This window comes from Chlorocebus sabaeus, chromosome 6 (genome assembly GCF_047675955.1).
Source record: "Chlorocebus sabaeus isolate Y175 chromosome 6, mChlSab1.0.hap1, whole genome shotgun sequence".
In the NCBI taxonomy this organism is placed as follows: Eukaryota; Metazoa; Chordata; class Mammalia; order Primates; family Cercopithecidae; genus Chlorocebus; species Chlorocebus sabaeus.
Window position 1 is genome coordinate 5,741,529 of NC_132909.1, and position 16,132 is coordinate 5,757,660.

At 41.8% G+C, this 16,132-nt stretch overlaps 1 pseudogene; it reads left to right on the forward strand.

The window, feature by feature from the left end:
• The first annotated feature begins 1,968 nt into the window (after window positions 1-1,968).
• LOC140711815 (putative protein ZNF321) lies at window positions 1,969-15,018 on the forward strand (annotated as a pseudogene).
• The last annotated feature ends 1,114 nt before the right edge of the window (window positions 15,019-16,132 follow it).

Genomic DNA, 16,132 nt, shown 5'->3' on the forward strand with positions numbered 1-16,132 from the left:
TTTTGTATTTTTAGTAGAGACGAGGTTTCTCCATGTTGGTCAGGCTGGTCTTGAACTCCTAACCTCAAGTGATCCATCTGCCTCAGCCTCCCAAATTGCTGGGATTACAAGCGTGAGTCACCACGCCAGGCTGAAGTGTAGTTTAAACAAGCCCTTTAAAAAAAATACTTGGAGGATGGATTCTGGGGCGGCACTCTCTCAGAAGGGTTGCTCCCTGCCCCCACTCAGCTGGAATTGTCTGAGTACTTCATTCTTGGAGTTCACTGCAAGCTACAAGCTGCACCATGGCGCCTGGCCTGTCTGCTTTTTATTTGCCTTTACTGGAGAACTTTATATATATGTGTGTGGGTTGGAGTTACTCTTTAGCCTTCTTTAATTCCTTTTTTAAAATTTTTTTTTTAATTTTTAAATTTTGAAACGGAGACTCGGTCAGTCACCCAGGCTAAGTGCAGTGACGTGATCTCAGCTCACTGCAACCTCCACCTCCCAGATTCAAGTGCTTCTCCTAACTCTACCTTCCAAGTAGCTAGGACTATAGGTGCATGCCACAATGCCCAGCTAATTTTTTTTTTTTTTTTTTTTTTTTTTTAGCAGAGACATAGTTTCACCGTGTCAGGCAGGATGGTCTCGATCTCCTGCCTCAGCCTCCCAGAGTGATGGGATGACAGATGTGAGCCACCATGCGTTGCTTGCCTCAAGATTTTTAAAACATGTTAGTGCTATTAGATGGTTTGAAGTATTGCAAGGTTTGTAGTACAGACTGTAAACTTCCTTTGTTTAAACAGATTTGTCAGCCTTCAGTGCTGATGATGAGATGCTCCTTCTCCTGTCTCCGTCATCTCACTGTCCTGTCAGAAAGAGTTTACATTGGCTGGCCTAGGTGGGTCATGCCTCTAACCCCAGCATTTTGGGAGGCTGAGGTGGGCAGATCGCTTGAGGTCAGGAGTTTGAGACCATTCTGGCCAATGTGATGAAACCTTGAATCTACTAAACAACAACAAAAAAAATGGGCCAGGCACGGTGGCTCACACCTGTCATCCCAGCACTTTGGGAGGCCAAGACAGGCAAATCACCTGAGGTCAGGAGTTTGAGACCAGCCTGGCCAAAGTGGTAAAACCCCGTTTCTACTAAAAATACAACAATTAGCTGGGTGTGGTGGCTTGCACCTTTATCCCAGCTACTCGGGAGGCTAAGGTAGCAGAATCACTTGAACCAGGGAGGCAGAGGTGGCAGTGAACTGAGATCATGCCATGGCACTCCAGCCTGGGTAACAGAGTGAGACTCCGGGCTGAGGGGGGAGAATCTCTTGAGGCAGGAAAATCGTGCCACTACACTGCAGTCTGGGTGATAGAGCATCACTTGGTCTCAAAAACAAACAATAAAGGAAATAGCCTAAACTGGGAGGCTGAAGACACAGGCATTTATTTCACATGAATTTGGAAAGGAGGAAATCCAAGAGCAAGGTGCCAGCCAAATTGGTTACCTGTGAGAGCCTTCTTCATGGTTTAGTTCAGCCACCCTCCTGCCATATTCTCACATGCTGGAAAGAGGAACAGGCAACGAGCTCTTTAATGTCTCTTTTTATAAAAGCACAAGTCCTATTCATTAGTAGTCAACACCAATGACCAAATTCTCTCAAAGGCCCCATCTGCAGGAACATCCTATTGGAGAATAAGAACTCTGAACATGGCTTTTGGTCAATAAGAACATTCAGACCTGGGAGCCTGAATCATGTTTATGTTTTTATTGTGTGATTTGTTTTCTAAAATATTTCCTATAATCTCAGTTTATAAATTTACCCAGTACACATTCTATGTTTTGTATGTTATGCATAGTAAACTAGATAACTAAGGGCAATGCATATATATAGAATTGCTCTGAGGCTGGGCATGGTGGCTCATGCCTGTAATCCCAGCACTTTGGGAGTTCAAGGCGGGTGGATCACCTGAGGTCAGGAGTTGGAGACCAGACTGGCCAACATTGTGAAACCCCGTCTCTACTAAAAATACAAAAAATTAGCCAGGCATTGTGGGGCACACCTGTAATTCCAGCTACTCAGGCATCTGAGAAAGGAAAATCGCTTGAACCCGGAGGCTGCAGTGAGCTGAGATCACGCCATTGCACTCCAGCCTCCAGCCTGGGCAACAGGAGCAAAACTCTGTCTTAAAAAATAAAATGAAATTAAAATATAAATAACAAAAAAATTGTTATATTGCCTAGCTGTTACATAACTGCAGTTGTCACATCCTAATTGCAATCTTTGACACTGTTAGTCACAACTTTTTAAAAATTTTTTTTGAGATAGAGTCTCAGCCTGTTGTCTAGGCTGGATTGCAATGGTGTGATCTCGGCTCACTGCAACCTTATAATGCTGTGTATTTTCTTGACCTCATACATCAGAAGGTAGTGATCTCAACATGTATTTCAGTTCTTATATTACATGCTGGTGGTAAGTAGAAGTTGTGGCTTTTTTCTTAATGGAATTGTTTAGAATTCAGCAGGCTGTATAAATATACTTATTATTTGCTTGCTGGTTTTATGAATTACAATATTTTACTAATTAATTTTTATGATTTTACATCAGGCTTTTCGGTATGTGGTATGGAATATAACTGACACACTCCACTCATTAATGTCAAAAGTGCCACCAGGAGCCTTGGCTCATGCCTGTAATCCCAGGAGTTTAAGAGGCTGAGGCGGGTGGATCACTTGAGGTCAAAAGTTTGAGGCCAGCCTGGCCAACATGGTGAAACACCATCTCTACTAAAAATACAAAAATTAGCCAAGCATAGTGGTGTGTGCCTGTAATCCCAGCTACTTGGTAGGCTGAGGCAGGAGAATTACTTGAATCCAAAAGCAGAGGTTGCAGTGAGCCGACATCAGGCCATTGCACTCGAACCTGTTATGATAAAGCGAGACTTCATCTCAAAAATATAAAAATACAAAAAACTTTTTAAAAATGTCACAACATGCCTTTTCTGCATGGATATAAGTAATTTTACGACAATTATTCAGAAACATGCCCTGTTAATTTTTTTTTTTTTTTTTTTTGAGATGGAGTCTCACTTTGTCAACCAGGCTGAAGTGCAGTGATGTGATCTCGGCTCACTGCAACCTCTGCCTGTTGGGTTCAAACCATTCTTGTGCCACAGCCTCCCGAGTGACCAGGACTAGAGGCATGGGCCACCATGTCTGGCTAATTTTTGTAATCTTTTCTTATTTTCTCAGTGCTATGATTGTTTGACAATACAGAATTTCCATTGATTTTGGTTGTCCTTACATTAGCTTGTTGTGGATTATTTATCGATATAGTATATTCTGTGGTTCTTTAGCCTTTATTTGTACACAGTAAATATGCTGTAAATATGAAGAACATGTATTTTTTCTCTTCTTTGATGTGACGTTTTTTGCAAACAGTTATATGCCTTAAGTTCACATTGGAAAAATACTCCTTCCTTTAGGCTTACACATTTGCCCCCATCAGTGTTTTGTCATGATGTTGGAAATAGGCTTCCGTACAAATGATTTGAAGTACATGTAATCGTCCTTATTTATTAAAGAACCTTATTCCTTTTGGGTTCCTAAACTTGGAAGATCGTGTTTGGGAAGTTTAAAAATAAATATTTTGTGTGTGTGTCATATACACATTTTAGTATTATTTACCATCTGTACTTAATTGGAAACATATTGGTGTTTATATTTTGTAGATATCTCTTCCAAATGCAGGATGAAGAAGTTCTCTTCAACAGGGCAAGGCAATACAGAAGTGATCCACACAGGAACATTGCAAAGACATGCAAGTCATCACATTGGAGATGTTTTCTTCCAGGAAATTGAGAAAGATATTCATGACTTTGAGTTTCAGTGTCAAGAAGATAGAAGAAATGGCCATGAAGCACCCATGAAAAAATAAAAAAGATGACTGGGAGTACAGACTGATATGAGCAAAGGCATGCTGGAAACAAGCCTATTAAAGACCAGCTTGGATTAAGGTTTCATTCACATCTGCCTGAACTGCATATATTCCAGACTGAAGAGAAAATTGATAACCAAATTGAGAAGTCTATCAATGATGCCTCCTCAGTTTCAACATCCCAAATAATTTCTTGTAGGCCCAAAACACGTATTTCTAATAAGTATGGGAAGAATTTCCTTCATTCTTCATTACTCACACAAAAACAGGAAGTACACATGAGAGAAAAATCTTTCCAATGTAATGAGTGTGGCAAAACCTCCAATTGTAGCTCATTCTTAAGGAAACATCAAATAATGCCCTTAGAAGAGAAACAATATAAATGCGATGTATGTGGCAAGGTCTTTCATCAGAAGCGATATTTTGCATGCCATCATAAATGTCACACTGGTGAGAAACCTTACACGTGTAATGAGTGTGGCAAGACCTTCAGTCAAAATTCAGCCCCTGTAATTCATAAGGCAATTCATACTGGAGAGAAACCTTACAAGTGTAGTGAATGTGGCAAGGTTTTTAATCAACAGTCAAACCTTGTGCGTCATCATAGAGTTCATACTGGAGAGAAACCTTACAAATGTGAAGAGTGTGACAAGGTTTTCAGTCACAAATCACACCTTGAAAGACATAGGAGAATTCATTCTGGAGAGAAACCATACAAATGTAAGGCTTGTGACAAAGCTTTCAGGCATGATTCACAACTGGCATGACATACTAGAATTCACACTGTAGAAAAACCTTACAAGTGTAATGAGTGTGGCAGAGCCTTTAGTGGGAAGTCAACAGTTATTCAGCATCAAGCAATCCATGGGATAGGGACATGTTACAAATGTAATGATTGTCGCACAGTCTTCAGTAATGCTACAACCATTGCAAATCATTGGAAAATCCATAATGAAGAGAGATCTTACACGTGTAATAAATGTGGCAAACTTTTTAGACGTCATTCATACCTTGCAGTTCATTGGCGATCTCACACTGGAGAGAAAGCTTACAAGTGTAATGAGTGCGAAAAGACCTTCAGTCAGATGTCTTCCCTTGTATTCCATTGTAGATTTCATACTGGAGAGAAACCTTACAAGTGTAATGAGTGTGGCAAGACCTTTGGTCAAAATTCAGCTCTTGTAATTCATCAGGCAATTCGTACTGGAGAGAAACCTTTCAAGTATAATGAATGTGGAAAGGTTTTTAATAAAAAGGCAAACCTTGCACATCATCATAGACTTCATACTGGAGAGAAACCTTACAAGTGTAATGAATGTGGCAAAGTTTTTAATCAACAATCAAACCTTGCACGTCATCATAGACTTCATACTGGAGAGAAACCTTAGAAATGTGAAAAATGTGACAAATCATTGAGGTCCAAATAACACCTTGAAAGACATAGGACAATTCACACTGGAGAGAAACCATACAAATGTAAGGTTTGTGACAAGGCTTTTGGGAGTGTTTTACACCTGACACAACATACTAGAATTCACACTGGAGAGAAACCTTACAAGTGTAATGAGTGTGGCAAAACTTTTGGTGGGTAGTCAACACTTATTCACCATCAAGCAATCCATGGTATAGGGAAACTTTACTAATGTAATGATTGTTACAAAGTCTTCAGTAACGCTACAACCATTGCAAATCATTGGAGAATCCATAATGAAGAGATTTATTACAAGTGTAACAAATGTGGCAAATTTTTCAGACATCTTTCATACCTTGCAGTTCATTGGCAAACTCATACAGTAGAGAAACCTTACAAATGTCATGATTGTGGCAGGGTCTTCAGTCAAGCTTCATCTTATGCAAAACATAGGAGAATTCATACAGGAGAGAAACCTCACAAGTGTGATGATTGTGGCAAAGCCTTACTTCATGTTCACACCTCATTAGACATCAGAGAATGCATACTGGACAGAAATCTTACAAATGCCATCAGTGTGGCAAGGTCTTCAGTTTGAGATCTGAGGTTACTCCTTGCAGAACATCAGAAAATTCATTTTTGAGGTAATTGTTCCAAATGCAATGAGTATAACAAACCATCAACCATTAATTGGCAATAGAGTCATTTCAGCACTGACTTGAGTTTGAGTTGACTTAACATTGAGTTCAAGCATTAACTGACGTTAAAGTGTTTATATTAAGAGGATTGGGCCATGCAGGGTGGCTCACACCTGCAATGCCAACACTTTGGGGGGCCAAGATGGGTAAATCACTTGAGGTGAGGAGTTTGAGACCAGCCTGGCCAACAGATGTGAGTCACTTTTCCCGGTTTGCTTTTTGTTTCTTTAACAAAAACTGATAGGGATTTTCATGGGTATTGTGTTGAATCTAAGTCACATTGGGTTATATAATCATTTAACATATTAATTTTTTCCAGTCCGTCAATATGGGTTGTATCTCTATTTAATCATTTTGATGAATGTTTGTAGATTTCTCATCTTTTTACTTTTATTCCTAAGTATTTCTTACTTTAAGTAAACCACCTCCCGGGTTCAAGCAATTCTCCTACCTCAGCCTTTCAAATAGCTGGAACTACAGGAGCATGCTGCCATGTTCGGGTAAGTTTTTCATATTTTAGTAGAGACGGGGTTTCACCATGTTACCCAGACTGGTCTTGAACTCCGGAGCTTGGGCAATCCACCTGTCTCAGCCTCCCAAAGTGCTATGGTTAGGTTACAGGCATGAGCCACTGTGCCTGCCCCAGGGATGTATTTCTGAAGGACTTGGGATCTCTCTTTGAAAGGCAAACAATGAGGAAGATAATACTTGTATCTCAGAAACTAAATAATGCAAACCTTAAATACTTCCAATTTAAAGCTATGGACTTTTAAATAATTCTGAGCCTTGAGAGGAATGTGGTCATGCAACCTGAGTCCAGTGGTATGCAGGTGCAACTTCTAAGAGTTTTCCTGTAGGTAGTTAGGAAAACTAAGCAGTCCCAGAGAAAGACCTCCTCTGATCATTGTCCCTTCTTCTGGAGTGATAAAGTACCTTCCTTGAAGTGTATCAATCTGTAACCAATCAAGTTGCTGCAACCTATGCACTGGTCTTGAATGGAAAATGTGGTGATTCTGCTAAAGCTTTTCTGGCTTTCCCTATGTCTGTGAAACCTTAACGTCTCTACTTGGGAACGCTGATCCCATTCATTTGGAGTTGACGTTTCTAGGTGGCTCTCTTCAAACTATGTGTTCAAATGATCTATACTTAATCGTGTATTTTAAATTTTATTGTGCACTGCTGACATCAGTTTCTGTCGTATTGTAGGAGCCTCACAAGAGAGGTCACCTTTCACCATGTTGTAAAACTCACACTTGCCAAAAAGACATGGGTTAGGGTTTTTCTCCCTTCTTCTGGATGAAGTTAAGTAGCTGACACAGATGGTCAACTATGTTAACAAGTAGAGCCAGGATGAACTATGTGTGACCAAGAGTGTTATCAGTTCCTCTTCCCTGAGGACTGATTAGTGTTTATCTTGAAAACATGTACTTAATGGGTTGTAGAGAACAGGGAAGTTTCTTTCTCTCTTTTCAACCTCTTAGCTGTTTGCCTCTATCTCCCATTGTCAGGCCTCTGAGCCCATGCTAAGCCGTCATATCCCCTGTGACCTGCATGTATACATCCAGATGGCCTGAAGCAACTAAAGAACCACAAAAGGTGACCTTCCACCAGTATGATCTGTTCCTGCCCCACCCTGACTGATCAATTGACCTTATGACAATACACCCTCCCTGTCCTTGCGATAATGAACTTTGTGATATTCTCCCGCCCTTAAGAAGGGTACTTTGTAATATTCTCCCCGCCATTGAGAATGTACTTTGTGAGAGCCACCCCTTGCCCACAAAAAATTGCTCCTAACTCAATCACCTATCCCAAACCTTTAAGAACTAATGATAACCCGACCATCCTTTGCTGACTCCTTTCTCAGACTCAGCCCGCCTGCACCACCCAGGTGAAATAAACAGCCTTGTTTCTCACACAAAGCCTGTTTGGTAGACTCTCTTCACATGGATGTGCATGACATTTGGTGACAAAACCTGGGACAGGGGGACTCCTTTGGGAGACCAGCTCCCTATCCTCACCCTCACCCCATGAGGAGATCCACCTACAACCTCAGGTCCTCAGACCAACCAGCCCAAGTAACATCTCACCAATGTTAAATTGGGTAAGCGGCCTCTTTTTACTCTCTTCTCCAACCTCTCTCACTATCCTTCAACCTCTTTCTCCTTTCAATTTCTGTGCCACCCTTCAATCTCTCCCCTTAATTTCAATTCCTTTCCTTTTCTGGTAGAGACAGAGGAGATGCGTTTCATCTGTGAACCCAAAACTGCAGCGCCGGTCATGGACATGGGAAGACAGTCTTCCCTTGGTGTTTAATCACCTGCCTGATTGTTCACCCACGTTTCAGAGGTGTGTGATCACCGTGGGGAAGCCTACCTTGATCCTTCACCTTGGTGGCAAGTAACACCTCCCCTGGGGGGCAACTACCTTCCACCCCCATCTCTCCGTGTCTCTACCCTTTCTTTTTTCTGGGCTTGCCTCCTTCAGTATGGGCAACCTTCCACCCTCCATTCCTCCTTCCTCTCCCCTAGCCTGTGTTCTCCAGAGCTTAAAACCTTTTCAACTCACACCTGACCTAAAACCTAAAAGCCTTAACTTTCTTCTGCAACACCGCTTGACCCCAATACAAACTGGACAATTGTTCTAAATAGCCAGAAAATGGCACTTTTGCTTTCTCCATCCTATAAGATCTAGATAATTCTTGTCGTAAAATGGGCAGATGGTCTGGGGTGCCTGACGTCCAGGTATTCTTTTACACATCAGTCCCTTCCTAATCTCTGCTCCCAATGTGACTCATCCCAAATCTTTCTTCTTTCTCTCCTGTCTGTTCCTTCAGTCTCCACCCCAAACTCTGAGTCCTTTGAATCCTCCTTTTCTATGGACCCATCTGACCTCCCCCCTCCCCAGGCTGCTCCTCACCAGGCCGAGCCAGGTCCCAATTCTTCCTCAGCCTCCACTCCTCCACCCTATAATCCTTCTATCACCTCCCCTCCTCACATCTGGTCTGGCTTACAGTTTCATTCTGCAGCTAGCTCTCCTGAACCTGCCCAACAATTTCCTCAGAAAGGTGGTTGGAACTGAAGGCATAGTTAGGGTACCTATGCCTTTTTCTCTCTCAGACCTCTCTCGGATCAGTCAGCATTTAGGCTCTTTCTCATCAGACCCCACTAAATATATACAGGAATTCCAATATCTAACTCTGTCCTACAATTTAACCTGGAGTGACTTAAATGTCATCCTAACTTCTACCCTCTCCCCAGATGAACGGGAAAGAGTTTTTTCTCTAACTGTCTTAGAGATGTGGCTGGAGCTGAAGGCATAGTCAAGGTTAATGTTCCTTTTTCTTTAGCCGACCTCTCCCAAACCAGTTAGCATTTAGGCTCTTTTTCATTAAATATAAAAACTCAGCCCAGTTCATGGCCCGTTTGGCAACAACCCTTAGATGCTTTCCCACCCCAGACCCAGAGAGACCAGAAGGCTATCTTATTCTCAATATACATTTTATTACCCAATCCACTCCTGATATTAGAAAAAGCTCTGAAAATTAGATTCTGGCCTTCAAACCCCACAGCAGAACTTAATTAACCTCGCCTTCAAGGTGTACGATAATAGAGAAGAGTTGCAATTAGTTGCCTCCGCTGTGGGAAAAACCCCAGCCACATCTCCAGCATGCAACAACTTCAAAACACCTGAACTGCAGCAGCCACGTGTTCCTCCAGGACCTCCTCCCCCAGGATCTTGCTTCAAATGCCAAAAATCTGGCCACAGGGCCAAGGAACGCCCACATCCCAGGATTCCTCCTAAGCCATATCCCATCTGTGTGGGACCCCACTGGAAATTGAACTGTCCAACTTGCCTGGCAGCCACTCCCAGAGCCCCTAGAGCTCTGGCCTAAGGCTCTCTGACTCCTTCCCAGATCTGCTCAGCTTAGTGGCTGAAGACTAATGCTGCCTGATATCGCCTTGGAGGCCTCCTGGACCATCACGGATGCTGAACTTTGGGTAACTCTCCCAGTAGAGGGTAAGTCCATCCCATTCTTAATCAATATGGAGGCTACCCACTCCATGTTACCTTCTTTTCAAGTGCCTGTTTCCCTTGCCTCCATAACTGTTGTGGGTATTGATGGCCAGGCTTCTAAACCCGTTAAAACTCCCCAACTCTGGTGCTAACTTGGACAACATTCTTTTATGCACTCCTTTTTAGTTATGCCCACCTGCCCAGTTTCCTTATTAGGTCGAGACATTTTAACCAAAGTATCTGCTTCCCTGACTATTTCTCAGCTACAGCCTTACCTCATTGCCACCTTTCCCCACAGTTCAAAGCCTCCTTTGCGTCTTTCTCTCATATCCCCCCCCCCCCCCCCCCACCTTAACTCACAGGTATGGGACACCTCTACTCCCTCCCTGGGAGGGATAAACATTACAAATGTCATGATTGTGGCAAGGTTTTAAGTCAAACTTCATCTTATGCAAAACAGGAGAATTCATACAGGAGAGAAACCTCACAAGTGTGATGATCATGGCAAAGATTTTACTTCACGTTCACACCTCATTAGACATCAGAGAATTCATACTGGACAGAAATCTTATAAATGTCGTCAGTGTGGCAAGATCTTCAGTCTGAGGTTCCTCCTTGCAGAACATCAAAAAATTCATTTGGGAGATAATTGTTCCAATGCAATGAGTATAACAAACCATCACGCATTAATTGACATTAGAGTCAATTCAGCATTGACTTGAGTTTGAGTTGACTTAACATTGAATTCAAACATTAATTGACATTTAAGTGTTTATATTAAGAGGACTGGGCCAGGTGCGGTGGCTCATGCCTGTAATCCCAACACTTCGGGAGGCCAAGACAGGTAGATTACTTGAGGTCAGAAGTTTGAGATCAGCCTGGCTGGCAGACATGAGCCACTTTTCCCAACCTGTTTTTTGTTTCTTTGACAAAAATGGATAAAGACTATTATGGGTACTATGTTGAATCTAAATCACATTGAGTTAAATAATTATTTAACAATATTGACTTTTCCAATCCATCAATATGTGTTGTATCTCTATTTATATAAGGTTTTTAATTATTTTGATGAATGTTTATAGGTTTAAAGGTACAAAGTTCTCACCTTTTTACGTTTATTCCTAAGTATTTCTTACTTTAAGATCTCTAGCAAATGGAAGTGTTTTTAAATTTTATTTTATAATTATTTATTAATGTATCAAAATTCAACTAATTTTTGATGCTGATAATTTATTCTGTAAATACACTGAATGTGTTTATTAGTTCCAGTAGTATTTTGGTTGACTCTTTATGATTTTTTTGCACAGAAGATTACATCATCTACAAACAAATATCATTTTACTTCTTTCTGATTTGGATGAGTTTCATTTGTTTTGCTATTTAATTGCTCTGGCAAGGACAGCCAATATTTATTGAGTAGAAGGGGTGAGAGCATTTTTGCATCATGTGAAATTCTACAGGAAAAGCATTCCATTTTCCCTGCTTGGTTATTTCTGCATTGGTCATTTCACGGATGCTCTTTCTATTGTTGAGGTAAATTTCTTTCTCTATTTTGTTTTGGATTTCCATGATGACTGGATGTTGAATTTTGTGAAATGCTTTTTCTCCATCTATTGAGATGATGTGGTTTTCACCTTTCATTCTGTTCAAGTGGCATATCACATTGATTTGCTTGAGTATGTTGAACCATCCTTGCATCCCAGAAGTAAGTGACACTTGAATATCTACAATCCTTTTTAATACAGTTCCCTGTACAAGGGGTCTTTAAGAAGTTCATGGAAGAATACATATTATGAGAAAATTGTGCATAAATTTCACACCCTTTACACCCAAATGAACTGATACAAATCTGTTATAACATGTCTGAACGGGCTCTAGTTTGAGGCACTCAGAAGGATAAGACATGAGTTTGAAACGAGACTATATCAAAGCAATACAAATTCTGCTAAAATTAAAATAAGAAAAAACTTCAACTTTCTGATTAGAACAGATGAAGTGGGTCAGGCCTGTAATACCAGCACTTTCAGAGACCGAGACAGGTGTGGCATGTGAGCACAGGTATTCAAGACCAGAATGGGCAACATGGCGAAACCCCCTTCTCTACAAAAAAAATCCAAAAAATATCTGGGCATGATGGCATATGCCTGCAGTCTCAACTACTGTGCAGTCTGTGGTGAGGATGGCTTGGGCCTGGGAGGTCGAGGCTGCAGTGAGCTGTGACCATGCCACTGCACTCCAGTGTAAGTGACAGAACAAGACACTGTCTCAAAAGAAGAATACTTATGGTAAAGTTTGGGTAGAGAAATAATGAAATCATTAATCCTTTATGAAAATGTTGTGGTGATGATGCCCCCCAAAAATCACCAGTTTGTAAATGGATAACTCATTTTGAGTTGGGACAAGACAATGTTGAAAGTGATGCATGGAGTGGCAGGCAGACCATCCACATTTGTTTTACAGACAAAAATTAATCTTATTTGTGCCGTAATGAAGAGGACTGACAGCTAACAGCAGAAAAAAAAGGAGTTTGAGACCAGCCTGGTTAACACGGTGAAACCCCATCTCTACTACAAATACAAAAATTAGCTGGGTATGGTGGTAGGTGCCTGTAATCCTAGCTACTTGGGAGGCTGAGGCAGGAGAATCACTAGAACCCTGTAGGTGGAGATTGCAGTGAGCCAAGATGGTGCCATTGCACTCCAGCCTGGGGAATAAGAGCAATACTCGGTCTCAAAAAATAAATAAAAATAAATAAAGATGTCAAGCCCCTTCTTTTCTTTTCTTCACCATCGTGGTGTGCACTTGACTCTGTTTCTCACCGTGTCCTCTCATGAGAGTTTCAGGATTAAAAGATTCCTGGCCAAGAAACAAAAGTAAAATCATCCGATTCCCCTAGTGGATTCAGATGAAAACTGGTAATAAAATCAGGTACGACTCTAAAAGGAGACATTGGAGAAGAACTAAGATGGGTCTATAAAGAATTGCAGGTGAGATAGCACACATATTTATGCTGCCTAAGCGTCACAATCACGTTACCATATCAAACTGAAAATGTCACCACTATCTGGAGAGTTGGACATTTTTTATTGCTAATATATTTTTTCTCTCTGACTCTGTTATGAATGCATACATTGGCTGGGTTCAACAATAAATATGTGAGACTTTTCATTTCAAAAAAATAAAGTAAAATGATGTAATTCCATAGAGATCCATAATTTGTGAACTGCTTTTGGATTTTTTGAGATGGAGACTCCACTGGGTTCAGTGGATCACACCTGTGGTCCTCGCACTTTGGGAGACTAAGGTGGGATGGTTGCTTGAGGCCAGGGAATCTTCTCATCTCTCCTAACCCAGTTCATGATAGACCCTTGGACTTCACTGTTATGGAAAATATATAAAGCAATATCAGTGTGTCAAAGCATTATGTCAGTCACAAGCTTGTGAACGAAAAATAAAAATTGCTAAGCCAAAGAGAAAAGTCAAGCTGGGAACTGTGTCAGACAAACTTGCCTCCCATTTTATTCCTAAACAAGATAGCTACAAGTATTTAAAAAACAGTTACAGAGAGGCTGGGTGCGGTTGATCACTTGAGGTTGGGAGTTCGAGAGCAGCCTGACCAACACGGAGATACCCCTTCTTTACTAAAAATACTAAGTCAGGTGTGGTGGTGCCTGCCTGTAATCCCAGCTACTCAAGAGGCTGAGGCAAGAGAATCACTTGAACCCAAGAGGTGAAGGTTGCGGTGAGCAGAGATTGGGCCACTGCACTTCTGCTTGGGCAAGAGTGAAACTGTCTCAAAAAACAAGAAAGACAAAGGAAGGAAGGAAGGAAAGAAAAAAAGAGAAAAGCTATAATACTCCCCTCACAAACTGGGAGCCTCAAGATCTTCACCCTAAAATAGTTCTGTTGAATTCCTCCCTGGTAATGTAAACTGGTAGCTTATCTGCACAGGTGTGGGACAGAACCCATCGCTCTGCACACCTGAGACAAATGCCTATCTGATTTCTTCACCTGCCCTATTTATGTAAAAATTCAGAGCCACTGAGCCAGACTAAGGCATAGGTGACTATCCTCTACTCCCTCTCATATATAAATTGTGTATTCAGTGGAAGGCTGATCAGTCTCTCAAAGAATGTGATGATTTGTTATCTACCTGTGACCCGGAAGCCCCCCAGTTCCAGTTTTTCCACCTTTCCAGACCGAATTAATGTACATCTTCTATGTACTGATCGATGTCTCCTGTCTCTGTAAAATGAGTAAAACCAAACTGCAGCCTGAACACCTTGGGCACACGTCGTCAGGACCTCCTGAGGCTGTCAGGGGTGCATTTTTAACTTTGGCAAAATAGATTTCTAAATTGATTGAGACCTGTTAGATACTTTTGGTTCACAAGCTCATGAACACAGAAAAAAAAAAAAAGAATAAGAAAAAAACTAGCACAGAATCAGTTCCAGAATGACCGAGATGCCGCCATTGCACTCCAGTCTGGGCAACAAGACAGAAACTGCGTCTCAAAAAACAGTAAAAGAAAAGAACTAGGTGTCATGCAAAGCACTAAATCAGTTCCAAAATCTGAACGACTTCATATTTATTCAACATAGGGAAATGCTCTTCAACTTTGTGTGATTAGATTCCATTTGTGAATGATAGATTTCTAATGTTTGATTAAAATAAAAACTCATGCTATGTAATTTTAGCCAATTTAAAGCTGCAGATAATAATTATATAGGTACATGAAACTTACTAATATTTCACTCAGTATTGCTATTGTTATGTTCTTGAGGCAGACGCTCAGGCTGTCAGATAAATTACCAGAGATTGGTGTCGTCCATATTTGTGCTTAGGACTCTGTGGTACATGAGCGTATAAATTGTTAAGCAGGAACCTAGGAGAGCTAGAGCGTGGGGGCGATACCTGGAACAAGACTGGGGCGGGGCAAGAGGGAGGAGGCTGCCAGGGGTCAGGCCACACAGCGGGAAAGGGCAGAACCAGAGGGTTATCGTCATCTTGGGGGCGGGGTCTGGAGGGGGTGTTGTTCTGAAGGGCGTGGGTCTGCAAGGGTCGGGTTTGGGCTCTCTCAGTTGGGCCCCGGATGTCACCTACTGTCATCCTCTTGCCGGCCTGGACTAAATCCTCCGGGTTCTGATTGGTGGATTTGTTCTGAGGTGCCGTGATATTACCCCTAATATCACAGATTTTTCCTGCCCGTTTCAAGTTGGTGTTTCAATCGAAGCTAGAACAACATATTGTAGTAGGCCACCAGTACTGAACGCTGAATCATTTTTCCTCTTAAGTTGAAAATGGTTTTAATGTAAAGCGCCTTGTATGAGCAGGTAGTCCTGAAGGCGGGGCGGGCGAGCTCCCCTCAGACTGGGGCAGTGTAGTGGGGAGGGCCAGGGACCTCGGTAAAGGGGTGCAGTGGGGGGCTGGTCGAAGAGGGGACTGACAATTAGAATAAGGAGAACTGCTTGAACCCAGGAGGTGGAGGTTGCAGTGAGCTGAGATTGCACCCCTGGGCGACAGAGCAATACTCCCTCTCAAAGAAAAGAGAGTTTTCCTGTCAATAATTAGGAAGACTAAGCAGCCCCAGAGCTAAGACCTCATGAGATCATTGTTACTTCTTATGGAGTGATAAAGTAGACATCCTCAAATTGTATCAGTCCGTAACCAAACAAGCTGCTGCAGCCTATGCACTGGTCTTGAATGAAAACTGTCATGATTCTGCTAAAGATTCTCTGTCTTTCCCTGTATGTGAAACCTTAACGTCTCTACTTTGGAACGCTGATCCCATTCATCTGGAGTTGATGTTTCCAGGTGGCTATCCTCAAGCTTTGTGTTCACGTAAACTCAATACTTAATCATATAGTCTAAATTTTATTATTTACTGCTGACATCAGTTTCTGTCGGATTGCAGGCACCTGACCAGAGAGGGCACCTGTCGCTATGTTGTAAAACTCACACTTGTCAAAAAGGCACGGGTTGGGGTTTTCCCCCTCCCTCTGGATGAAGCTAATTAGTTGACACAGATGGTCACCTCCATTACCAGTGTGAGCCAGGATGAACTATGTGTGACCAAGGGTGTAGTTAAGTCCT